The following is a 27,516-nucleotide window of genomic DNA, read 5'->3' as shown; positions in this document are numbered from 1 at the left end:
CTGTCTGTCTTTACTCTGTGTCTCTGCTTTTTCTGTCTTGTCTCTCTCTGTCATTCCGTCTCTTTCTGTTTCTCTGTCTCTCTGTCTCTGTGTCTCTCTCTGTCTCTGTCTCTCTCTGTCTGTGTGTGTGTGTGTGTGTGTGTGTGTGTGTGTGTGTGTGGTAAAACTACTTCTTGGAATACATTGAGCTTCAAGATGCTATTGCGTGTTCCCTTTCTAAGCAATTTACAAGGAGTCTTAGATCTTTTAACTGACATTAGTAATTTCTGTCTGTATACCCAAGTGTACTTATTAGTAAGTGAATTCCATTCTTTCAGGCCTCCCATACTTACTAAGCAAGGAATGTTCTGTATTGACATATATATATATATACCAAGTACATTAAATTATCTAATAAACAGTAGTCTGTTTTGAAGCTTCCTCCAACTCCAATCCATTATCTTAACCATGTTGCTTTTCTATAACCATCCATCCCAACACTGATCACTATCTCTTTACTTAATCGTTTGATTCTATGTATACCTGAATCAGAATTGTTAACCTATGTATTATGCAACACAACTTTCACAGCTACACTATAATCCTTCGAGGCAGTGCCTTTTGCATTAGCATTGCATTCTGTTTTCCAAAGTTGCTTCAGCTAGCATTTTTCCCTTCAATGAGGTTAATATGCCCTTCTGTAATACAGTTAGCTTCTTTTGTCACAGTTTGCATTCTACCCTGGGGTTTCTGAATCTCTGGGATTGTTTTGGTTTTATTTGCATACATAAAAGCTTATTCTTTGTGTGTTGAAGTTTTATAGGTTTTGACAAATGCATAATCTATTAAAACTTTATCACTTTGCAATCTTATAGGGTAGTTTTCTCACCCTAAAATGCCCCCTGTGAATCGTCATTAAAAGAGATTGAACCAGTCACTTAGTAGTTAAAAGTGCTTGCTGTTCTTGCAGACGACCTGACTTTGGTTCTTAGCTCATAGGTCAGGTGGCTCAGAAGCACCTAGATCTTCAGCTGCAAACTGATCACTTTGTGTGCTCTCTGAAGACATCCACATACAAATATATGTAAATAAAAATAAGATAACATTTAAAATTATTTATTCAAATATGGTTTCTCTTGGAAATATCAATCATGGCTTATTTAGTAATTCTGATGGTTATGTCTCACATAATGTCGTATAAATAAAATCATATACAGTGTGCAGCCTATCAGTATGACTTCTTTCATTTGTTAATATGTACATTTTATATATCTTAATAAGTTATTTTTATCACCACATAGTATCCCATTGAAAAGATATGTGACAGTTTAATTAACCTTTCATTTCTTAGAGGTATTTTGGTCATTTTTTTTGTTTGAGATAATTATACATTACACTTCAATGAACGCACATGCATTTAATTGGTTATGACTTTGTGATTTTAAAAAGATCGTTGTTAAGATGCAATTTTTATATCCTAATTCACCCTTGTACATGTATCTTTCAGTGTTTGGACCACATTTATAATATAGTACAAGCATCCTTAAAGATTTCAGAGCAGCTTTTGCATTCCCAAGTGAAGCCCTGTTTCTACCAGAGTTCTTTCACATTTGCTTGTCTTTAGCCATGAGATCATCTAATCTATGTTTTGTCTGTATATCTAAATATTGCATATAAACTGAATTACATACCATATCACCCTTTCATATTTGGGTTCTTTATATTAACACAGTGTTTCAACATATATCCATGTTGAAACATGCATCAATCAACACAAACCAATATTAATCCTTTAACTTTAACTAATAATGATAACAGTGCTCTCAATATTCAAGTGCACATCTTACATGAACTTGTATTTTGTTGTCTCTTGAGCATATCGCTAGATGTGGAATTGCCATGTCATATTTTGTCTCCAAGTTTAACTTTTGAGAAAATTCCAAACTGCTTTCAATAACATCTGTATGTTTTATATTTCTGGTAGTAATGTGTGTGTGTGTGTGTGTGTGTGTGTGTGTGTGTGTGTGTGTGAGAGAGAGAGAGATTTCAAACTGCCCTTATTCTGGTCAAGACTTGTAATTGCCTGTCTTTTACTACCCTCATCTAATCAGCCTGCAGTGACTAAAAGACTCACTGAGGTTTAGATCAGCATGTCTGCCAATGGTCAAAATGTGATCTTTCTATGAGTGTGACTTAGATATGCTTCTATAGAACTGAGTTCTCAATTACCTTTGGAAATCACTAGAAACACAGCTGGGAAAACTTGTTAAAATGAGGATCTCTTTAATTTTGTAAAGTTAAATAAGTACATAAAGTATGAATTCATACTATATATAATGCATACATATATATGTGTGAAGTTCATCACTGTTAAGTGGATATTAGCAACACGTGCAAGAAAAGGCATATATTCCTTTGTGTAGTTATTTCCTCAGTGGGAAAAGCCACACACAAGAGAGCTTTAAGTTGTCAAAATGACTTTATAGGATCTAAGCATTTATGGTCTGAGGACCAATCAATATCATGCACTGTGTGGGAAACTTGCACACAGTTAAGAAATGTCTCATTTTAAATGCCCCTGACTGATATGAAATTATATTCAGACATTTGTATAAATGGAGATTAGAAAGTATAAAATGGCAAGAGAGAGCATGAAATTTATAACTGATGAAAGTCAATGAAGTTCATATCAGTTAAATAGCTGCTTCAAGAAGACTGGTCCTCAATTCTCTTCCCCAACATTGCCCCAAATCTTCAATATCTAGGGTATCTCTGTGTTACACTCTCTTTATAACCAACCTCACTCTGAGAGTCTTTTATTGATGTTTGCCTGCTTTTACTCTAAGTGTCCAACACTATGCAGGCTATCAGAGTCAACACCTGCTCTTCACAACCAATAAATTCTAAGCAATACGTTTTTGCTAATATATAGGTAATGCTGGAAGAAATATCACTTTTGGGGCAATTTGAATTTCACTTTACTCTGAAGTTAATAGTTATTATAACCTATTAAGTCTAATATTTACAATGTGAAAAAAACATGACAAGTAATTGTACTATCATTACATATTAACCTTTTCAGCTCCTAGTTTGATATGCTTCAAGTGTGTGTGTGTGTGTGTGTGTGTGTGTGTGTGTGTGTGTGTGTGTGTTTCTATTTAAGGTTCATTAACATCTATCTCAAGCCACAAAAATAATAAAATAAATTTTGAAGTTGAAACCGGTACTTTGTGCATTTACTCAAAGTGTATGGGGTACTACTTTATAAAGCAATACAATATTACACATCTGGAGTTGACACCAAGAAGTGAAACATCTCAGTTAAACTCTCCTTGGTAAGAATTATAGATTAAGACTAACTTTAGCTAGGCATGGTAACTCACGCCTCTATCCCCAGTACTTAGGAAGGTGAGGCAGAAAGAAGAATTTTCAATTTGGGGCCAGATTGGATGACATAGCAAATTCGAGGAGATCCTGGGCGACAATATATGACACTGTCTCAAAACAAAACAAACAAAACAAAACAAAACAAAACAAAACAAAACAAAAATCAAAGACAGATAAATGAGTAAATGATCAAGTCATATCCCCAGTGTACTCAAAAATATTTAATTCACACTTTCATGGCTTTTGCCTACTATGAAACTTCCAGCTTCATTTCCTGCACGAGCAATTAGGAGATTAGCACCTATTCATCTGGGTTTGGGGCAGCCAGCCAACTCACCCTGGGACAGAGTGCTCCATTGGTGGCCCAGAGTGAACAAGTTTCCTGGTAACCCCCCTTCAGATCTTGATTGAAGAACTGAGGTGGGTGTCAAAAGGATATGTCAGAGCAACAGGGTAGCAGCCCTCAGACGTGGGGGCAGAGGGAGCCTACACATACACTCTCATAGGAGCCTGTAATCTCCAAGTCAGAGATCTGGCTTCACCTTGAAAGATTCCACATGAGAAACAGCAAAGAGAATAGAACTCAGTGACTACATGGACTAGAGGGTTGGCTTGACCTCTCAACCTCTCTTCTGTCCATCTCTGACATAACTGAATTTACCCATAAAAGGATCCTCAAAAAAAAACAAAAAACAAAAAACAAAAAAACAAAAGAAAACAACAAGCAGAATCTGAGACTGAGCCCAGCCCAAACCACAACACTGCAATCAAATTAAGAAGATGCTATTTTAAACCAGTACATTTTTGAGTGTTGGTTTAGTTTTGAAAAATAATGAGATAAAGCACCTACTATGTTCCCAACCCTATAGAGCTTGCAAGGAAATTAAAACGGTTATATGGGAAAGGGATAGTGTATGTTTGGCCCCCAGGTTTGGAGATATATATATATACACTGAAAGCTTCAGAATTTATGTCTTATGCATCATTTTGAGCTATATATTTGGTTACACAAGATGGCATGGAAAGTTAAATATATTAATTATTTTTGTAGGCAAATGAATTTTGAACTTCCAAAAGATAATTTCCACATGAGCTATGAGAGCTTGCCAGTGAGCTGAGTGTTACCTAGGAAAAAAATTCAGTCTCAGATTACCTAGATACGCTGTATGTCCAGGTTTGCAGAAATTGGCAAGAGTCTTGTCTCAGATTACCTAGATACGCTGTATGTCCAGGTTTGCAGAAATTGGCAAGAGTCTTGTCTCAGATTACCTAGATACGCTGTATGTCCCGGTTTGCAGAAATTGGCAAGAGTCTTTATGAACAGGTAAAGTTTTATGGGCTTTGGTGTCTCTATATGATTCCTGCATTTTTAAGTGCAGGATTCCATGGTGTTTTTTTTCCTGTGACCAGAATGGAATTATTAGTTGGTCCTATGATTTCTCACAGTATAAATGTCATTGCGTTGCTCGCGATCCATTTCTGACTGAAACATGTAGCCACAAACTCTAACTTAATAAGGAAACCAAAACATATAACTATGGTGTTCCTAAGACACAGAATGTCTACATATTTTAGGTTTGTCTTTTTTAGCATCAATAGTACAAAATATGGAAGTTCTTTTAAAATGCTAAAGTGCTTCATGTTTTTTCAAAAGCATTACTCTAAATGGATACAATTTAGTCTTTAAGTATTGTTTGCAGTAAAATATTAAAGGTAGCTTTTGATTTGAAATATTTAAATTAGAGATGTCTGTAGATTAATTTCAAAATTAAAACTCATAATCAGATGTTAATTCTAATTATTTTTACTTTCATATAAGTGTAAAATTGTATTTTTATCTCTAAGGTAACATAATGAACCATGAATCTAAGATGTGAAAAACTGTATACTAATGAACTTATAATTCCCTTGTGCATATGATGGGAGGATTTTTTTTTCAAAGCGTATCTGAAAGTATAAAGAATCTCTTTTAAGTGTTTGATTAGCAGCAAAATTAGTGAGCTAGAAACATTCTTCCTAATACAATGGAGATGTAGGAACGTTGGAAAATCTCCAAGTGAGTATTTGGAAACAGGAATGACTTAATTGTTCTGAGGATGAAAGACAAATTATTGATTACATTTTTCCCAGGAAGGCATTTTCTTTAAAATTAAAAACGATTTTGTTGGTGTCTTTGGTAAAGGAAATGCTCATCTCCTCCTGCATAATGCTCTTCACACAGCACTTAGGAAATGTTTAAAAATTAATTCAAAGTGCAAATATGTCCTTTAATTATGAATCTCTTAGGCTGGTTGCTCATTTAAACTTAATGAAAATTATGGTTCTTATTTTTCTTACATATCAACCATAGTGAGAAAATATAGAGATGAATTCTTATTGGTTGTTTTATGAAGAAAAAAATTGACATTTTTGAATCAACATCACTAGTTTTGGTATATATTTTAAAAATCTGATTTTTCAGAAGGTAATGGAGGTGACCGATCGTATTTGAAATAATTAGATCTTTTTAGAATGTCTCTTTAAAAATATTTTAAATTATAAATCTGAAAATAAAGGAAAGAAGAATGGTAAATCTAGCTGAATTGATGAATTGCAGGTTACTGAGAGATGCTTTCTCAGAAAAACATCTGCTATTGATTTCTAACTTTTATATGAGCACACACATGCACATGTGCTTATACATGCATACATATATATATATATATATACATGCATGTGTATATATATGCACTGATTAACACACATATAAAATAGTGAAATTGCTTAAATATTAAATGGAATGTTTAGTGAAGCATTTCCTATTGTAATTCTACTCTAAATAAAGCTACGACGTTTCTAGGCAGCCTAAGAAATTATGCTAAAACAAGTTATTCCTGCATATATGGTGAGCATATATTTGCATTACTGTTGTGTGTGCTTTACCAAAGATGTGAAAAATGAATATTTCTCTTGAGTAACTACAGTCTCAGTGTTCCTAGTTGTGACTCTATAAAATGAAAGAATATTTTAAATATTAAAATCAGTTTTGTGGCTGAACACACTAGGAAGGTCTTCTACCTTCCAGGAGAAACAGCGACAGCCAGGCTGGAGTGGGAGCAGGGGAAGTTGATCAGAAATGAAGAGATATGGGTAAGGAGGCATTTGGAGTAGTTGCGTGCTCAGCAGCAGTGTGAAAAGACCAGGATTCTTTGTCCAACACACACTGGAAAAAGAAACTCTAGAATGAAATTTGTGCGTGTGTCAGACATTTATTTCATTTTAATATCCGTGCTTAATGTCAGTTTTGAAGATGCTAGTAGAAACAAGGACAGAAGCTCAGGGGCTGCCAAGCGAAGCTCACGTACCGAAGAGGAGCAGATGCATTAGGCTTTATTCTAATATATCAGTAAATCTACTTAACTACACTGTGACAAAACAGTCATGCAAATAAAATTAAATAAACCTAGAATAAACTTTGACAGAACCACATAGCACAAAATGTGAAGGAGAGGGAATAAAAATTAGTGTAGAAGCATAATATTTAGATTTCAAGCAAATATATATGTATAATTATGTCTCTAGTGTTAGTTAGAATATGATTATGGAATATTCCTGGGTGCAGAACATGTATAATGATAGAAGAAAATATAAATTAAGGTTCTCTCTCTCTCTCTGTATGTGTGTGTGTGTGTGTGTGTGTGTGTGTGTGTTTTGGGAATTTTTAAGCCTCTCTATGATCAATCCCATAGACTTACACAATAGTGCATTTGAGGAAGGAGACTTTGATGGAGGTACATGGGCCATACACAAGCAAAGTCTGAAGGCAAGTGGCAGAGTTGCTGTCATAATCCAGACAATGAGGCCAGCGAGATTCCCAGAAGGTAAAGGTGTGCTGGGCATGCTGAGTCCGGCACTGAGTCTAATCACTAGAACTGACAAAAAGGTGGAAAGAGAAATATGGCCCCATAAAGCTGTCCTTTGATGTACACACATGTACCTTGGCATGCACAACTCACATTCAAACCATACACAGGCACATACACACACATAGCAATAATACACAAATTCATTTCATTCACAAACACACACAAAGAGAAACAGTTAAGAGTCAGGAAGAGCAGAATGAATAGAAAGCAAGAACTGGAAGATGTGGTCAGAAATGAAATACAATATTGTATAAGCAAAACCATTTTCATACAGGCAAAATAAATGCAGCCATTGGCATCTACTGTCATTTGTTTAGATATTTTTACTTCTTTATTTATGACTGCTATTGCCTGAGGGTTTGAATCTTCCATTGCTGTCTTCTACCTTCTGCCTCCTCTCTTTGAGGCTCTGCTCTAGTTCTCAGACTGGCATTGAACATTTAGGCTGAGGAGATCCTCATGTCTTCTGAGTCCCCGAGACTGAAGGCATGTACCAGTGATCTAGGCTGCCCTGCCTTCTGAAATCTTCTTTCATTTCATTTCATTGTTTGATGTGAATATCTGAACAACACCAGTCGAATGAGCTGGGCTAAAACATTGGGTTGAAACCATTTCTTGCTTCTTCCATGTTCTGGAAGAGTTTATATAGAATTGGTATTTCTGCCTTGGATATTTGGAAGGCTTTACAAGTGATGCATAAATTGAAGCCTTATATAGACACACAGTTATGTGAATCTATTTTTGAATAAGCTCTCATGTTACATGTTTGAAAGAATTTGTATGGTTCACCATTTATTTATCAACCATTAGTTGTAGTTTTTTAGACTGTTCTAATATCTACAGTATCCACACTGATGTCCCTTTTCAATTTCTAACATCAGCCACCATCTGTGTCTCTATTTTTTTCTCAATAGGCTTGACAACTTGACAATAGGCTTTTCCCAAGTCTAGTAATCTTACCAAAATGTCAATGTTGGTTTCTTTGGTTTTCATCTACTCTTTTCCTGTGCTACATGTTTCTATTGTCATTTTTAAAGTTTTCTTCTCCTCTTCTTGTTTTGTGGTTAAATTATGATTTTTGATTAATTAAAGAAGAAGCTTGGAATTTTGATTGGAGGCCTTTGGTTTTTCTTTCTTTTTTTCCATTAGTTATTTTTATTAATTAAGTTATTTATTTACTTTGCATCCTGCTTGCAGTTTCCCCTTTTTCTTTTCCTCCAAGTCCCTCTCTCTTATTTCCCCTTCCATTCCATCCACTCCTTTTCTCATTCTCCTCAGTAAGGGAAGTCCCTCCCATGAATATGAACCAGCCTTAGCATATAAAGTTGCAGTTAGACTGGGCTCATCTTCTGCTATTGAAGCTAGAAAAGGCAGCCCAGGTAGGGGAAAGGGATTCAAAGGCCGGGAATGTAGTCAGAGATAGCCCCGGCTTCTGCTTTAGGAGTCCCACATGACAACCCCACTTCACAACTGTTATATATGTGTAGAGGGCCTAGATCTGTTCCATGCATGCTCTCTGGATGACAGTTCTGTCGCTATGAGCCCCTGTGATCCCAAGTTAGTAGATTCTGCAGGTTTTCTTGTTGCTGATCCGGTTCCTTCAATTCTTCCCTCTCTTCCACAGGATTCCTCAAACTCAACCTGTCTGGCTGTGGGTCTCAGCATCAGTTTCCATCAGTTGCTGGATGAAGCCTCTATGATGACAGTTATGCTAGGCTCCTGTCTGAAAGTATAGCAGAGTATCATTAATAATGTTGGGGTGGGCTCCCTCTCATGGCATGGGTATCAAGCTGGGCCAGTTGGCGTGTCCTTCCCTTAAATCCTGCTCCCTGTTTTACCCCTGTACCTCTTGTGGGCAGGACAAACTCTGAGTACTTCATTGCTCTCTGAATGGTCGCGAGGAACTATGGAAGCTTTGCTATGGTACTTCACTTGCCTTGTGTACAACTTCAGGTTTTTTGTTACTAATTAACACTCCCAGAAATCTTTGGTGGGGAAGATATAGCTTCAGTACATTTGGAAGTGAGGAAGTGAAGACAGATAAGCTGAGTGTTCTGATTGGGATTTGAAAACTAGAGTTTGCTTTTAAATATCTTGTTCTTCCCACTACACCATATGGATTCTTGGGCTACTTCACAGATTCTCAGATGTAGAAGAGTTGAAGAAACTCATAATCAGGCATCACATTGGATATAGGAGTGTTTTGGTTTTCTTTATCCATGATGAGTTGGAGTTCTAAGTTTTATTTCTTTGAACAGCTTAAAAATTACCCCTCAAGGCTGTTGTATCTAGAGGAAAATCACTTGCTATTCTGTTTGCCAGCTACTGTGGTGGAATTGGCCTAAATATGGCTTTGTTTACTTACCACTTAGGAGTCTCCATAGCCAAGTAGACAGGTCTGACCTAAGAAAACAACTGAAAACCAATGGAGCAGTGAGGTCCTAGAATGTAGATCTCAGAGGAAACAGCTCTGCAACTACATCCTGATTGACAGCTGTGGCATCCAGAACATGTTTGGAAACTGATCAATCATAGTATACAAAAAGGCATTTGTATGACTTGAGAGTACCAGAATGTTGTCATGGTTATACAAAACATACCCTCACAAGTAAAGCGAGGGATAAGAGGCAAAACTTGGCAGAAATTGATAAATATATTAGGAATACATTAAAGGACCTGATCATCAGCATTACATTGAGAAAGTTCTTAAAATTACTATTGTATGATGTGCTGGAACAAGAGATTGTGCTTACTATCTAAACTGACACTGGGGAGTGTGGTTAGTGGGAGTGTCCTGGGAAATAATGTAAAAATAAATAAGACCAACCCTGTTCTACTGGCATGTAGATGCTATCCCTCCAATCATGAAACTGATATTGGAGAATAATGAGATCTGGGCTATCCTGGGGTATACAGTAAAACTCTTAACTCAAAAATAAATAAATAAATAAATAAATAAATAACAACCAAATGAACCAAATAAATGACAAAAGCAAAAAAAAAAATCTTCTCAGAAAACTCAAACCAAATAATTATTTTAAATACAAAATAAATGCCAATGTTGAGCATACAAAATAACTATCAAAACCATGAGGTGGATTTGGCAGCTGACTGAGATAGCCAGGAGCTGTGCTTCACAAAACAAGAGATTATAGAAACTAGAAATAAATGCTAGAAAGAAATTGATATTCACAAAAGTGTTCAAGGAAGCACTGTTCCCTGTAAAAGAGAAAATGGAAGCTATGTGAGAGAGCACTGTTCAGATGCAAGAAGAAAAATGACTTAAGAGAAGGGGGAAATGTCAGGAAACAAATTATCTAAGAATGGTAAAATGCATAAATGCTAGAAAATGTTTGATGGTGACGTGCAGGAAAAACTTGAACCAAACGGGATCAGAGGAAAACAATACGTTGAAGAACTTCAGTCACAACTTTATTACTTAGCATAGAAGTAGATCCAGAGGCTGTGGTGAAAGGTTTAGTAGGTAAAGGTGCTTGTCACCAAACTGATTATCCAGTTGGAATGCTGGTAGCTACGTGGTAGTAGGACAAAGCCAACACACGGCATCCTCCAACCTCAGTGTCAGAAATACATACACAAGTGCACATAGAATGTATATCCATGTCAAAAACTTCAAATGACTCCTAAATAGCATTTATGCATTCTGTGTTGAGGGGTGTATAGCATAACACAGTGATATAGAACAAACTCCTTCAAATCAGTACTGTACAGAGCATTATTTTCCTCTCATTTGGCTACAGCAAAGCATCTCGGGTAAAATAAACTTGGGCAAGTTCAGGTCAGTCAGCCTTAAGCAGATGCCAATAGTCCATGACTTCTCACTGCCTCTTATGTGCAATGTAAAATCATGTCCCCGATCAGCTAAGCATGATTAAGATTTTACAAGGCTATTATTAATCCTGAGGGATACGTACTCTTGTTTCCCTCTTTCCACTGCCATGGAACCTGAAAAACAGCCAGATGAAATGATATGGTTTAATATTAAAAGAGTTTGTGAAGGAGAGATGGGATTCATTCCTGGGCCATCGGCTTTGTCAATAGAAACAGGAGCACATAATAAGGGGACCATGAAGCCTTTCCATTTGGTTGGAACCGCATCAGTGCTCTATGCGATGCTGTTATATAGAGCATGCTAGAGAAGGTAGTAACATGACTAATGGTTTGCATTGAACAGCATATGTGTTTGTGTGATCATGGCTATGTAATAGCAAACTCATAAAAATAGGAAATACAGAATAAGTATTCCTTAGACAACTAAGTACCTTAGCATATTCAATATAGAAATATACATTTATATAATTAAAATATACATTTTACATATTTCATATTCATTAATAACATTTCAAGAGGTTAGTAATTATTAACTGCATTGGCCATGTCATTATTGAGGTGTTGAAGTGGAGTCATCTTGGAATATTAGCCCCTACAGAGATAGACATAATTTGTCTCTTACAACAATAATTTTATATATTTTCTAAGCAGATAAAATAGCTCCTTGGAGACCAGAGTGTCCACTTGCTCATTCCAGAAGCTGTTGCTTTTATCTGGGGTCCAGAGTGTTGGGGGAGGGTCCAGCTCATTTCTTCTCTGGATCTGCATTTTAAGAATCAGGAGGAAGATACACACACTTCCTTTCAGAAGTCAACCCTTCCTATATCAGTCTTGTCTTTCAGCTTTCTTCTTGCAACTTACTGAGATGGCCACAGTCAGTTACAAAAGCAGCTGAGATGTGGCACTCAGTCAAAATATATTCCACCAATAAGTTTGGAGAGATGGCTCAGTGTTTAAGAGCATTATAGGAAGAAACAACAATATCAACTAATAGGACCCCTCAGAGCTCCCAAGAACTAAACCACCAAACAAAGAATATATGTGTGTAGGTCCATGGCTCCCACTATATATGTAGCAGAGCACTGTCTTATCTGACTTCAATGAGAGAGAAAGCAATTGGCCCTGTGGAGCTTGATGCCCCAGCCAAGGGGAATACTGGAGGGGTAAGGTGGGAGTGGGTGGATGGGTGAGTGCAGGAACAGGTTATTAGAGGCAAAGGGAAGAGGCACAGGATGGTGGTTTGCAGAGGAGAGACAGGGAAGGGGGACAACACTTGAAATGTAAATAAATAAAATTATTTATATATCACCATATAAGACGAGGGTAGCAATATTGGAGTTGTGGGACAAAAGTGGGAGTTTTAGTAGAGAAAAAAAATGGGAAAAATACCCCTAACTCATGTCAAGGTTAAATATCAAAATTACATCCATAGAAGAAATAAGCCCAGTAGGGTTCTGCCAGACCTGTGCTCAGAAGAAAATATAATGCTTTAATATTTTTCGTGTTAAATAAAAAAGACTCAAAACAGATTAATTAATCATTCCAGTAAAAAAGGGGGAATAATTCTTTTAAAGGAGTATGAAAGAGCAGGGATGACTTAATAAAGATACAATTGGAGATCAATAATTTATAAACGAGACCAGAAGAGTTGAGTGATAAATTTAAATGCTAGCTCTCCAAAAGATCATTAAAAGAGATAAACTGCCGAAAAGGCAAGTCAATAAAAAAGGAAGATGCTAATCCTTGGTATTATGTATGAAAGGGTGATATAACCACGAGAAAAAAAGTAATCCTGTGCTTACACACGAAGCCAGCCATGTCAGTCAGAGCACTGCGCGTGGGCCAGGACTCAAAGGCACCTGCCAATAAAGGAATTCATTTGTTAATTTGTTACAGTAACAAAATCAAAAGAAAGGAGGATGCTAATGTTCTCTAGTTTATTATAAACACCATTCCTTTGCTCATGTACCTCTTCCTTTTTACATTCATTTATCGAGTGTGTATGTTTGTGTATGCATGAGTGCACATGTGTGTGATATAGAAAAATATGAAAGGAAATTCCACATAATCATCTTGAAAAAGAAGTTAGTTACTAGATTGTTATAAAAAGAACGGGGCTCTAAAACTAAAAACAGCCTCTGTATGTAACAATATTTCACATTAATAATAGATCAAAGTATATTTCACATTAATAAAAGATCAAGCCAACGATAGCATATAGAGTTAAAAGATTATATTTATCCAATAATGTCACATCTATGCTATAGTGATAGATAGTAGAGGAATAAATCAATAGCAAATAGAATATATATAGTATATATAGAGAGAATGTATAAATAGCAAATATAGATATATAATAAATAGATACACAGGTGAATGATTAGCAATAGTATATAGATAGATGATACAGATAAATGCTAGATAAAAGGTAACAATGAAAGATAAGCAATTCCAAAGATATAACAAAAAATTCAACTAATTATTTTTAGGGGTGATAGAATAAAACATGATAAAACTATAATAATACGCAAGATCTAAACAACAGCACTAATGATCCACTGGCATACTTTGGCATATAATCAGGATTGAATGCATAGTATCTTTAGATGTACAATGAACCCACACCAAAAATTAATTGTAACAGATTACAAATAACAATAGAGACTAAGCTACTAACTACTACTGCTTTAAATTAGAAAATAAGAGGACAAATAGCTAAAAATCTGCAACTTCTGAAAACTAAGCAATTCTCTCTACAATAACTAGCAGAAAAGTAAGGGAAGCTTACATGGACTATGCATAAAGTGCCACTGGACAGACAAATACTTTTGCATTGAAAATAAGGTTATGTTCCTTAGAGTGTTTTAAATTCTCATACTAGAGAAAAATGAGGTTGATAATCAAAGTCTAAGCTTTCATCCCAAGAATTTTGCTAGCAGAAAAAACAGCATACTGAATACTCATACAAATAGATGAAGCTAAAAAGTAAAGGTCATTAATAAGTGAAATACAAAGCCCATGCATTATATATTCATTCAAAAATGCACAAAGTTGGGGCTGGTGAGCCGGCTCAGTGGTTAAGAGAGCCGACTGCTCTTCCAAAGGTCTTGAGTTCCAATCCCAGCAACCACATGGTGGCTCACAACCATCCATAACAAAATCTAATGATCTCTTCTGGAGTGTCTGAATACACTCTACAGTGTACTTACATATAATAAATAAATAAATAAATAAATAAATAAATAAATAAATATTTTTTAAATCACAAAATTCTTTTTTGTTTTTGAATAATAAATGATTTACCCACAACACTGATCAAATAAATGAAATATAACATGCTAATAAATATAAAACACAAAAAGAAGCATATCATTATCAGTGTTAATTATGAGCAAAAATAAAAATATATTCAATGACTTTATATAAATATCTTTAATAATTAAAGTAAAATGAACTATTTAAAAATATAATGTAAAAAGTTTCAAAATACATATATTTCATATCTGCTTTAAGAGTAAATAAATTTATTTTTTTGATAAAGATACACTATTTCAACTGAATCCATCCGGAAAGTTGTCTAAGTACTTAAGAACAAAAAATAGCAATTCTACACAAATCCCATCAGAAAATGATGAGAATAATTAGAAGAAACAATTCTATTCAATGGTTGAAGTTTTTGTAAAATATGGCAAAATTGCAGAAAAAAATTAAAATCACAAATGAGCTACAGTCATGAATACAGATAGAAGTGTACTGACCAAAATATTAGCAAACTAAAAAGAGCAGTGCATTAAAATGGATTAGTTTTTGACTGTGAATTCTAACAGGGTTTTAGCAAGAAAAGAATACAAATAGCCAATATTAACATAAAAAAGAATATGAAACCTTGTCACATGAACAAATTAAAAAAGCTCAAAAAACAATCATAAGACCTTTTACGTATGCAGAGAGCAGGTGATATCTTCATTTGGAAATCGAGCAGTTCATTGATATCTTGTACATCACTTCAGGGCTTTAAGAATAGTCAAGCGCGTATGGTCAGCAGGATAGCTAGCTCAGTAGGCAGAGGTTCTTGTTACCATGGCTGTGGACACTGATTTGTTTCTCAGGATCCATGTGGTTAAGGAGAACACTGACTGCCATAAGATATCCTGTGATCTCCTCGTAGGTACTGTAATACAAATGCCCCCTACCCATAATACATGCTTAAAGGTAATTTAAATGTTCTTACAGAGTCTTATAGAAGAATAAAGAATGATTTCTTTAGTGGTTATTGTCACGATATTGACCATTAAAAGAGCATTGTTTTGACAATGTAATGTACCAGTGTAACCAATGTAACTCTACTAACTTCTTACATCCCTATGGCTGCATGACTAGGGAGGTGGTCTAGGCTATGGAGATGCAAGGAAGTTGTTCCATTAGATAAACACACACATAAAATTAAAATTCCAGTAGTGGAGAACAAGGCTGTAAAACAGTAAATATCAAGAAGAAAATTAACTATTTTGGAAAGAGCCAATGATTTATTAATCAGTACATATCATTAACATTACATTAAGGAAAAAATAATAATTGAACCGCATTACAGTCCAGTTAGTAAGATTTACTCTATTAATGTGAAAAGTGTTTAGCTATGAAGATAGCTCAGTGGAATATTAGTATTTGCTGCACAAGTCTAACAGCTTTAATCCAATCTTTGGGATCCACAATCAAAAAAATCTACTCCTGAGTATTGTCCTCTGACCTGTGCATGTGTAACCTGGCTTGTACAAATGAACACACCCACCACAGAAATATGCAATAATGATGAATAAAATAAAATAAAGAATATTTAGTCACTAAAAGCATAGAATTCAAATAAAAAATTTGCAAGTAAATGACCAATATATATATATATATATAGATCAATTGTATCCAAATGCATCTAGGCTAGATGAAGAACATTTCAAATCAATATGAAAGCAATATAGTCCAGTAGAAAACTTGGGAAATGGGCTTTAATAGACTGTTGACAAATGTGTATGTCCAAATGTCCAATGGTTGTGATTAATCCCTCCACCTCCCTTATTCATCAACTTAATGTAAGTCAGAGATGGACGGAGGTCTCTATTCTAGCAGAGTAGAGACAGCAGAGACAGTTCCAGCATTAGTAGGGCTGTAGTGTAGTTGACGCAAGCGCAGTGCTAATAGAATACAAACTCGTGAGAGCGTTTAGAGAATGGATGGAAAGGCTGGTTAAAGCAACACATGCACCATTGCATTCAGTATATAGCCAGTAGAAATTAGTTCATGTGTGCATACATGCATGTATTATCTCAAAGACAGTATTCATTTTAACCAAAAGAGTGGAGGGGATTGAGCATGGGGAGAGCAAATTTGTATGGATAGTAGAAGGAGCCAATCAATTATAAAATACCTTAATGTTCTAAATTCCTAAAAATAATTGAGCTATTGTTATCTTCACTAAGATGAACTATTGGTTGATGTTAACCTTAGGCGTTTCAGTAAAAAGAGAAGCTCATCAAGGTGCTAAACTTTCATTTTCCAAAGAAGCAGAGGGGTTCAGCCTTCTTGGAACAAAGACTGGCCCTGACTAGCTCACTCCAGTTACTTTTGTTCGATCACTACACAAAATTAACTGGAGCTCTGGAAGATTGCAACTGCCAAAGTTATCTGGCCCTTGCTGCCAGAAAGACCAGACAACCCATACAGATCTCAGTACCTTATGACTATGGCTAGCCATAATCAAATCTAAGAACTCCCAAGTTTTCCAGGAGTGGCTTAGGACCAAGATCTATGCAGCTCTAAGCTCTCATGTAGCACCAAAAGCAGACTTTCCAGGGAGACAACATTTTTTTTCAAGGTTTACACAATCTCAAAACAATTTTCAGCCTCTACTGATTGACCCCAACACAGCAGGGACTTTGCTGAAGGCTTTTACTTAAAGCTAGACCCAAAGGCTTTACTTTACAAATCACTACAATGGATAATTACTAAAGATACTGTATCTTGTAAAAGCAGCCATACAAAACAATGGATATTACATAACTACAAACAGTTAAACCAAGTAAACTTCCCTTTACTTCTAGGAGGGACTCTATTTGTAAGCTACTTCCCAGGGCAGAAAATGAAGTGTTCTCCTAGCTGCCTGTCTAGTGGAGGGATACAATGTTGGACAGCTCACATCCCCATGTGACTCCAGGGGATCTGAGTCCCTCTTTTGTCTTCCAAAAGAACCCACAGCATGTGGCATGTAGTTGCACATACCTATGTTATATATATTATACTTTTATCAATATAATTTTATACTTATTATCAACATAAATGTAATTCAATATATTTTCTATACGTATAACATATACTATACATTATACATCACATATTACAATATAATTATATATAATAATAAATGTATATACACATAAATTAGAAATTAAAAAAATCACTGTAGATGGGCAATTAGCCCATCTTCAGTGAAATCAGTATGGAGTTGTCTCAAAAATTACATTAGAACTAGTTTACCTATTTTCACCAACCAAATGAAGTTGTTTTATGCATACTAGGAACTTTATTTTAAATTCAGTAAATGTGAATGCTAATGGTTTCTGTAAACTGTGTTCAGCACTGCAGAGGTAATTTTTCTCTTCTGGTGCATATAGGGGTAGATGTTCTCAGTGCTTAGGAAAGCCAACATCACTAGATGTCAATTTAATAGTTTTCTTTGAATTACCTGGTAGCATCTATAAATAACCTCACTGCTACCCCTGCAAACTCTTGTTTAGTCTCTGACCAGAGGTCTAATAAAATTTGTAAATTTGGAGAACTTAAGGAGAATTCACAACTTATTTTAGTGCTACATCCAGCAAGCTTCCACAGACCATCTGCATTTTGAATGCTTGCATGCAGTAAGACATAACAGAATCATTATTCGCAGCTTCTGAACAGACCCTGACTTTCATTCATCATGTATTAGTTTGGGGACCCTGACAGATTTACTTATTATCTGACTGTGCCGCATTTTCTGAATTTCAAAAACAGACACAGTTCAAAAACAGGATGTAAAGGCAGAATTTGGAAAAAGCTTCTAAGGAGTTATCTTGAGTCTCAAGGTGGAAAGCAGGAGCAGATTCATTTGCATAAGAAAGAAAAGGAGGTGATGAGTTAGGGTAGGCACTGGTGATCTAAGGGGTGGGCAAGGGTCCCTGAGAGGGTTTGAGAATGACTTTGGGAAGGGGGTGTTGGAAAGAAAGACTTATCTTGCATGATTCTCTGCTGCATAACACCTAGTACAGACATATATTCCTGGAAGATTTGAAGAAAATTGCAAAATATGCAGGTTGCAACCCAGTAGGTAGAAAAATAAATGACACTTTAGAAAAAAAGAAAGAGGAGTAGGAGGAAGTAAATAGAAGTAAAAAGAATGTATAGAATCATAAAATGGCCTTATACCATTTATAATTAAGTGTTGTCCTACCCACATCTTCTGTTATCTTTAATTATCTTCCATTCAAGAGAAATAACACAAATTTCTATTTTCACTCTTGGTAAATCACATGACACAGAAAGCATCACTTTCTGTTTGAGTTTGGTTGTTACTGGAAATTAATACTTTAAAAATAAACACAGGGCCTCCCAGAAAAAAAGAAATGATCCACAGGTGACAGTTTGCAACCCAAGAGAAAAATTAGCATGATAAACTTATCATACATACTGCTTGCTTTGATTATTAGTGACCTTAATAAGTGAGATATTTTTTTAAAACACCTCCACAAAGAAGGAGGTAATTCATATTTTAGTTAAAGGCCACAGCATGAGCTGCAAAAGTCCTTCCTGAGCTGTTTATAATTTGAAAATATCGATGATTTATATATACCATGTAATGAATCAAAATGGTCATCAAGACAGTGACCAGTAAATATTTAATGACTTCGTGAACATCAGACCTATTATTTGAACTTGCTTCCATTACGTGTAAAAAGAATATTGAAAAACGGTGGCACTTTCTGCTGAAGACATCATGTTTTAAAACCTCCCCACTCATAAAAATTTTAACGTTAATAGCAACCTTATAAATTATTTCATCCTAATTTTACTAATGAGTTCCAGCGAGCGAGGGGTTAAGTGGCGTTCCCAGGCAGGTTGGCTTTCACCCCTTTTATTTTTGTGGAGATCAGGCTTTGCTCTGCTGTTTCTTCAGATTTAAGTTTGGTTTTTTGTTTGTTTGTTTTGTTTTGTTTTGTTTTGTTCTGTTTTTCAGGCTGTGCTCTCTATTTCACAAACAGCCTTTTGCTCCATTTTACAGATGGGTGGCTATGGCCCCTGGTGTTACCATATTCGTTGGGCACTATCCATCCAGCTCTGAAAAAATGACCTAATCCAGGTTATAGAAAGGGTGCCAACTTTTACGTTTATGGGGATAAATTGAGACTTTGAGGGTACATGGGCATCTTAAAAAAAAAAAAAAAAAAAAGCAAGGAAACTAGACACAAGAACTCATATGGCTTATTAGAACAAGGAGAGGCTGTATTTCCCTCACGTGAACCCCATAAAATTATGGACATCTAGCAATGTGACGGCAGGCCCTTGCACCAATCTGAATTATTTTTTATACTGACCTGAGTTCTCAGTTATCTTACCCATACAGACTCTATTGACATTACCCATCAACCTACTTCTAGGATGTTTCCAATGCTGCCTCTTTCCCTTAAATTCATTCGGTAAGCCACATGCATGCCTCTAGATATACTCTCATACGGATTCATTGCTGTAAGATGCATTATAAGACATTTGATATTAATAACTAAGGTAGAAATAAAAGAACCTCATTTGCCTTAGCCAGATTACCAGGATAGAGAAATTATCTTGTAAATTACTATATCTGAAACTACTGAACTGGGTGAATCTATTGTTTTTCAGTGAATTCTGACATTGCAGAATGACATGGGTTTTTCCCTCTGTGACATAGAGTACATATGACAGTTTTCTCCCATTTCCCTCTGGTGTGTTGTGGTCTAGCCTCTGGTGTGTGGTGATCTAGCCTCTGATGTGTTGTGATCTATCCTCTGGTGTGTTGTGGTCTAGCCTCTGGTGTGTTGTGGTCTAGCCTCTGGTGTGTTGTGGTCTAGCCCTTGCTTTACCTTTCCTCACTTCTGGAATATAACAATTCCTTAATAACATATTTTACTTAAATTTTCAACATAATCATGAAGAACTAAGTTCTATTTTAAGTTGGCTGTTTTTAATGTATTCCATTTTGGAGTCTAGTACTTGGGAAGATTACTGCCCTGATAATGAGGGCATTTGAACACCAGCTCTATTTTTCATAAATACACATCCTGAAAGCTGTTTAAAAGACGATTTAAGAGCATAGAAGAATAGCAGTATATTATATATTATTATATTATGGGATAGAAAATCAAAATGGTTTCAGATTTCCTTTTCCAAACCTATATATATCATTATAGGGAGATTGGTCTGAATTGGATTTTCCTTGCCAGTCCTTGGCCCTATACCAAAATCTACATCTTTCTCATGTAACTTCTGGCTCTAAGATTCATTATGGCATGGCCCAACACTATCTTTTGAAAACACATCTTTTTCCATGCTGCTTAACTCATCATCTGCTCCATAAAAACTCATCTTGCAGGGGACATATCATTGCTCATGCTCACAGTTCCAGTGCTGGTAAAATCCCATCAGTTATTTTTCACTGAGAGATCCATGTCTTCAGCAAATACTTCTTAAGAAACTGGGATGTTCCTAACATCTTAACAAGCTCTGGGAATATTTTTGGTGTGTAAGAAAGCTAACGTTTTTCTTTCCTTACACAGCATTGAGTCCAACAGGGAAAGCAGGTAATTAGATAACCGAGATCATGTGCTACTTGTTCTTATCCACAAATTATCAAATTTTGAGATAGTCCATAACAGGAAAAATTGATACAAGATCCAATAGAAATTATTTTTTAAACGGGTTCCCTAGTACCACCAGCCAGCTTCCATTTTTACAGCTGTGTTTGGGAATTCTTCTTTACTTTCAATAAAATTACCCTGAGAAGGGATATTTATAAACACATTTCATTTAGAAACTAATATCTTTATTTGTTTGTTTATTGCTTCAGAAATTATTTGCAACATTTAGATTTCCAGAATTTCTGTAATGGAGTCATAACATCTGGATGTCAAGTCTGGTAAAGACTAAGTTTCCTAAGAATAGGTCACTCTTAGAACTGCATAGATTAGTATCATCTATGAGTTGATAGGCTTCCCACTAGTCTTAGAGAAATGATCTCTGGAGGCCTAGAGATCATGCTCAAGTGTGCATAGATAAAGGTTGCCCTCACTGACCCATACAGGCTGCCATCGGTGACTATGGATTCACAGTGTGACTAAATTCTCTTCCCTAATTTTCTGCTAATTGCCAAAAAACAAAAAAAAAAAAAACAAAAAAAAAACAAATCAGTGCATGTGCTTTTTAGCTGCCTATATGGCAAAGGCTCACCTTCATTATGTCCCTATTGTATTACCTAAGGCTCTATATTGGTGCACAAGCATTTCTGGGAAGTAAAATGACACATGCCTAGGGCAATTGCCAGTTACTGCAGCCCTCTGACTTGGGAGAAACAGGATTTAGAAAGGTCAGTGTTCAAAATTCCTGCTTCCCTTATCTGGAGTTGTATATTTTTATCTAGGAAGAGAAAAGCATGGTTACTGTAAATGGTTTGCCTCTGGCCAACTAACAAAATTGGGACAAAGTTTATCAAAGTCACTTAGAGTTTGGAGCCAACAATCCAATGTTTTATTAACTAAATATTTTGGGGGCCAAAACTTTATGCATAAGACTGTTACCTTACTTAGAATATGGCTAGCCTGCTAGAACGTGATATCCAATAATCATTTGGTAAATATGAGAAGATTCATCTTTACTTCTCTCTAATCTGGTGAACAATATGAGTATCTGAGTTGTGGGAACTCGGGTTCCATGGAGTTCTAGAAAGAGAAAAAGATGACTTAAATTATTTGGATAGCATTTTTACCCTACTTCTCCAGCATATTTGACTACTCGAGATAGTGAATCAAGTGACTACAGGTTCCAGTCAGTTGGAAGAGGGGGAAAGGGAAAGAGAAGCCCCAAAATTCCTGCATCTCCTCCCTTTTTACTTCAGAGAGGAAAATGCAAACATGGGGTAACATAAAATGTGGGGTTTGGGAAACAGTTCTGAAAGAGCAATGCCATGCTCACATGACTATGGTGAATAAGGAGGAAATACTGGTGTAAAACTAGCCGTCTGCATAAATGTACTTTAGAAATGCAAGCAGAACAAAAAGCTTTATCCACTGAAAAGGTTATTGGCTCTGCAAATGCATATGTAGTTTTCTGTGAGCATAGCAATTTATTGGTTTAATAAGAAATGAGGCATGTTCCCTTTGGGCAAATGTCTGGGTAATTTATTGCTGTCCAACAAATTATCCTACCTCTTAGACTCAAAGCAAGAGTTCACAAAAGTTTCCCCCACAAGAGGAAAGCTGGTGTGTTTTTAGGTTCTTCAGGCAATAGAGTCTTTGATTATTCAACTTTACCACTTCTGTGCAATGTTAAATCGTTTACATGACATACAAAAAAAATGAGTCTGTGTTCCCCAGATTCTGCAGTATTTAAATAACTGATGTCGAAGATTTGTTCCATGAGCTATAAATTGCCAAGTCCTGTTTGAAAACAATTGTATTATGAATTCTCATTCGTCTTTGGGTAAGGTGTAGTTATCTATTAGTGGACAGGTCACCTTAGTATATATTAGCCACTATCATGTGACTAGTATTTGGTCTAGTTCCCTTAACTGACATGACAGGTCTCTTCTGTGCTGTCCTTTTTGCTTCCTGGAAAGTAATTCAAGCTTCTCTTAAACCAGGGCAGTAGATATGGCAACTTTGACAAATACTTGCCTTTGTCATTCTTGCTAAAGTGATATTGGACAAAGTGTGGTAATTGGCAAAGCTCAAATTGAAGGGAAATTAGGGAGATGCAGTGGTGGGTTTGGAGTAGCTTATGGCAAAAGTGCACCCAGAAAGAGGGACAGGGGAATTTTATTCACTTTTTATAAACAACCACACGAAGTTTGTTAAGCAATAAACAGCAATTTCACTTCAGTAGTCTCAATACTCTGCAATTCCATAAATAAGTTCTAAAAATAGTTTGACAGTAAAATTACCTTCACAATTTGTAATCTATTGTGCAAAAATGTGTATGCATAAGTTATTTTTGCATGTTGTAAAAATTACATTGCTCCAGCAGGAATGGAAAGAAGGATCGGAAGAATAATCTCCGTGGAAACAACCTAGAGGAAAGAGGCTTGGGCTGGGCAGGGAAGTGGGTGATTGACTGATGGTTTGGTCTTCACTTAAAATCCTGATCTACAGCAGAGCTTACCTGGAACGCTTCACATTGTACACACTGCCTGTCATCATAATAGAAACAGTGGCCTCTGGCTTAGACTATTCTATTAGAACTTCCTGGACAGCAGTGGGAACAACTGGCACTAGATCTCAGACTAACTTACTAAAAAGTAAGGAGAACTGAAGCCGTGGATTTACTCCAATTCTGAAGACATACCAAGAATAGAGCAAGAGGTAGGTGTGTGTGTGTGTGTGTGTGTGTGTGTGTGTGTGCGCGCGCGTGCGCGTACGCACATGTGCGCGTGCACGTGCATGTATGTGTTTCAATGGTTAATTTCAGTCAACTTTCTATAAACTACAGGTATATGGGAAGAGAGAACTTTGAGTGAGAAATCTCTTCAACCAGAACTCTTTTAGGAATGTCTGTGGAAGAGGGACATTTTTTCGATGGATGACTGATAAAAGAGGGTACATTTAGGTCATGGTGGGCAGTGCTACCCACAGAAGTTGATCTTGGGTCTTGTGAGAAAGCAAGCTGAGCAAGCCATGGACCAGCACAGGAGGAAGAAAGCCTGGATTTGCCTAATTTAGAACTGTCAGTTGTGATAGTCTAAATTATCTTGGCTGTGTGTGGTTCACTGCTGGGGTGTCATGGAGCATGGCATTGGGGCATTTCTCCACAGTCTCTGCTTCCGGTTTTGCTTCCAGGTTCCTGCTTGAGTTTCTGTACTGGATTCTTTCAATGATGAACTACAGCATGGGAGTAAAAAACAAATAAACCATTTCCTTTCAAGTTGCTTTTCTTCAGTGTTTTGTTACAACATCAGACACTAAACTGGAATTTGTGTCTATGTATGTATACACATAGAATATAAATGTATTCTAATTGAATGCATATATACATATATGAATTTAATAGACAATTTAGTAATTGCAGGTTGCCTTTAGAACTTTCTAATAATACTTAGAGGAAAACATCTCACCTGTAAAATCATCTGTAAAATTATTTTTACAGAATCCCCTTCCCCTGGAATTGTGATGAACTAATTGAAATGCTTTCTAGTGCATTAGAATTGCAAAAGTGTTCACAGTTCTGTAGAACACGCTGAATTAAATTATAAGAGTTATGAGATTGATGTTTGCGACATACAGGAAACATGAAATATACTATCTATTGAAAGGCCTGCACAATTTTATGCAGAGAGAACTGTCATTCTGTTTCTTTTCCAATAAAGGAGGAAGACTGAAAAAGGTAGGAAATGTTGGCAACCTCCAGCCGTTGGATGCTGAAGTAACACAGGAGAAATGAAGCTCTGATTTGCCTAATTTGGAATTGTCAGTCGCGATGCTCTAAATCACCTCTGCTCTGTGTGGTCCACTGCTGGGTTGCCATGGGGCGTGAGGTTAGGGTGATGATGCACACAGTCAGTTCTTGTTAAGTCGTAGGAAGGAGCTCCAAGACTCCTGCCAAGATGACATACACAGCAGAGAGGAGGGAGCAGGGGTTCAGGCTCTGGATTGTCTAAAAAAGATCATCTTCCAAGCCACTCTATAATCATGTCTCCTGCATAGCCTGTACCATTCCCACTATGCAAGTGTAACAACTTGAATCACGTCTTCAGAGATGAGGTGCCTCTCCATTCTACCTTGAAAATCAATTCCATAGCAGGAACATTATTTCAGAATTAATCAGATTATGATAAAGTCTCAGAAACCAATTTACACGCTCTTTCTCCTGACTCCCTTCCTCTCCTTTCTACCGTTATTGCAGGGCATTTGCAAGTTTGCTTAGTGTAATGGTTCATATCAACCTGATTTAAAAAATCGTGAATCACCTGGGAGATTAGCCTGTGGGTGTACCCTTGGGGGATTACCTTGATTAAGTTAACTAACATGTAAATCCCCACTGTCCGTGGGTGGCCCCAGTCCTAGGCAGGGGGTCTTAGAGAAAGTGAGCTTGGCACTAGTGTACACACACTCATTGTTCTCTTCTGAATGTAAATGTGACACACTCAGCTCCTTCAGGTTCCTGCTGCCTCACTCCTCTATCATGCTGGGCTGGGCTTGGACTGTGAGCTGTCAGAAGGCATTTATTGCCTAAAGAAGCTTTGGGTGAGATAGTTTACAACAGCAATAGGACAAGACACAGAACCACTTAGTGTGACATCTTACCCTGTTTTTGATGTGGTACTTCCTCTTCAAATGTTAAAGCTTGTTTTCCAACAAATCTGTTTGCTTCCACATTTCTCACAGCCTCCATGCACTCACTTTTTTTTTTTCCTTTTTTTTTTTTCTCTTACCTGTCACACAAACTCTCAGACCTCCATTCTGGTTCATCAGCATTGAGCACTAAATAGAATCCCTGTTACTAAAATAAGACAGGTTCACATTTTAGGAATGATTCACCACCGCAAGGATAGCAGAGTTTCAACAGCTGGAGATGGAGATAAAGTCTTACATGCCAAATATTGGACAAATGCTTGATGAATTAAAAAAAAAGTCCCTAAAGCCATAGACTATAGGAGAAGTAAATACAAAGGTATGGCCAGAAAATTGATGCCTAAGACAGAAATGATCCAGTTGCATTTGCAGATAATGAAAATAGAGAGGAAGGGAACTGGATGGGAGAAGAGATGGGCAGGGGAATGGGGAGAGGTCAGGATCAGCTGTTGGGAGAGACAGGACAGAGGGCCAGGACGACAGGACAATGAATGGAAATCTATAGTTGTCAGAGGTGGGTGTGAGAGCGATCTCTACAAGACCCAGAGATCTAGGATGCGGGAGGCTCCCAGGAGTCAATGCTGGTGCTCTTACCCAAGATGCCTAAGACTGGGGACATGAAACCAGAAGAGACCACCTTCTATAGCCAGCCAGAAACCCCAGTGAAAGGATAAGGATACCAACCCACCCACAGACACAACTTTCTACCCCAAATGTCTTCTGTCTAAATGAAATGCAGGGACAAAGATGGAGTAGATAATGAAGGAATGGTCAACCAATATCCAGCAGACCTAACTTTAGATCCATCTCATAGGGAAGCACCAATCCTTGACACTCATTATGCTTACAGGTAGGACCTTAGCATTACAGTCTTCTAAGAGGCTCTACCCAGCAACTGACTGAAACAGATGCAGAGAGCCATAGCCAAACATTGAAGGGAGGTTGGGGACTCCTATGGAAGAGTTGGGGGAAGGATTGAGGACCCTTAAGGGGAGAGGAACTTCAAGAAGACCAACAGAGTCAACAAATGGACCCTTGGCAGCTCTCAGAGTCTGAGCCACCACAAAAAGCATACAAGGGCTGGACCAAGACCCCCTAGGGGCCTTTTGTAACTGCAGAGGAAGAATATGTCCCTAACCCTGCAGAGACTTGATGCACCAGGGTGAGGTGATACCCAGGGGCCCCCACCATCTCAGAGAAGAAAGAGAGAAGAGTGGGAGAAGGACTCTGTAAGAGGAAGACTGAGAGGGGGGACAGAATTAGGATGTAAAAAAATAAATGTTTTAAAAACTTAATAATCTGGAAAAAAGTATATTTGATGGAGGTGGAGCAAACTTTAATCAACTGGAAGTAGATTTTCTGAAAGAAGTGACAAGTTTTTGGTTTTTTTGGGGTTTTTTTGTTTTGTTTTGTTTTTTTCATAGAAGAAGAGACAATTGGGTGTGGATACTTGCTTTACATAACATAGGATAGGCTGAGAATTTTAATTTTTGTTAAAATAATAAAAATACAGATAGGTACTATTCACCATGACCATATACTAAACAAAGTGTCGCAATTCTGTGATATCTGGGCAATCTATTAAGGAAGAACTCATGAACACATACCTGTGGTGAACACAGAGGCAGGCTTGCATTGTCCTAGAGCAAGGGAGGGCTTCAATAACCCCACTCCTAATGTCTTCAAATGGCTCAACTGAAATACGTGGACATCCAGCAAAATTACTCGCTCACACTTCTGCAGAAAAGTGAAAGTAGAGATTAAATAATTTTAAAATA

At 36.7% G+C, this 27,516-nt stretch overlaps 1 long non-coding RNA gene across 2 annotated transcripts in view; it reads right to left on the bottom strand.

Annotated features, from left to right (window-relative positions):
* Nucleotides 1–1,079: 1,079 nt before the first annotated feature.
* Nucleotides 1,080–27,516, bottom strand: part of Gm26871 — a 42,227-nt gene continuing 15,790 nt past the window's right edge. The window contains exons 2-4 of one of the 2 annotated variants that reach the window (XR_003954546.1): nucleotides 27,346–27,475; nucleotides 24,502–25,886; nucleotides 1,080–24,268 (exon numbers count right to left, since the gene is read on the bottom strand). This is a non-coding gene — a long non-coding RNA (predicted gene, 26871). Of the gene's footprint in view, nucleotides 24,269–24,501; nucleotides 27,476–27,516 lie in introns of both variants that reach the window. The other variant, XR_867578.3, reaches the window with a different exon arrangement.

This window comes from Mus musculus, chromosome 3, assembly GCF_000001635.26.
Source record: "Mus musculus strain C57BL/6J chromosome 3, GRCm38.p6 C57BL/6J".
Taxonomy (NCBI): domain Eukaryota; kingdom Metazoa; phylum Chordata; class Mammalia; order Rodentia; family Muridae; genus Mus; species Mus musculus.
This window is presented reverse-complemented; position numbering and strand designations above follow the sequence as displayed.